We start from the raw sequence: 933 nt of genomic DNA on the forward strand, positions 1-933 counted from the left end.
CTTAAATCCAGAATGACTGCGCACGGATTTCCCGTCCCGCTGGTCATTCACACACACAGGAGGTGGGGCAGGAAAAGGAGATGGGGGTGGGTGGGCAGGAAACTGGCTTGGAGCAAGGCCTCTCCCAAGAACTGGGGAGGGCAAGAGAGCAGGGAAGGGGACAGACAGACCAATACTTGAACTAGCAGGGGCTGGGTCAGGAAACCCCTTGCAATATAACCAGGGTGGGGAGGAGATAAATTCTGACAATTAAAATAGAGGTGAGTTGATGCATTCTGTTGCAGTCATCAAATAATGAGTCCTATTGATTTGACAATTTGGACAGAAGGGAGCTGTGAGAAAAAATTGCCTGGATTGTTTTCCTAAAACTGTTCGTTCCCAGATGTAAGTTTCAGGGTTTTGGCATATCATTACATATACCAACATTTTTTCCCCTGGCTATTCTACGTAACTGCAATGAGTTAGAACATGTGATCATTCCTAATCACCACATTATGAGAAGCTTATATGTCAACCTGCTGAAGCAAGTTAAACTAGCATTTCCTTTGGGGTTCAGCAGTCTAATACCTAGAGGAGCAATAGCCCATGTAATTCCCACAGGTGGCATCTGCAGGGTCCCAAGGTTCAATAAAAAAATAAGCTGAAATGTTGAAAATCATGCAATGTTTTCAAGTCTCACAAGATATTGGATGAGAAAGTCAAAATATTATCGGTTTGCAACCTCCCAAGAGTGTATGTACAGTACACACAAGCACACACATGCACAGTTCTCATTTTGGCACTCTCACAAGGCCCCAGCTTCAGGATCATTGTGGATCACAGGCTGGGAACCATTGGGCTATGTCACTTTGCCTACTCATTTGATGTTTCCATTTGTTTTTAAAAGGATGTTTTAAGTGGCATAGCTAAAGTGAAAGCAGAGTCACAACTGGG

This window comes from Natrix helvetica, assembly GCF_964273705.1.
Source record: "Natrix helvetica genome assembly, chromosome: Z".
Lineage (NCBI taxonomy): Eukaryota > Metazoa > Chordata > Lepidosauria > Squamata > Natricidae > Natrix > Natrix helvetica.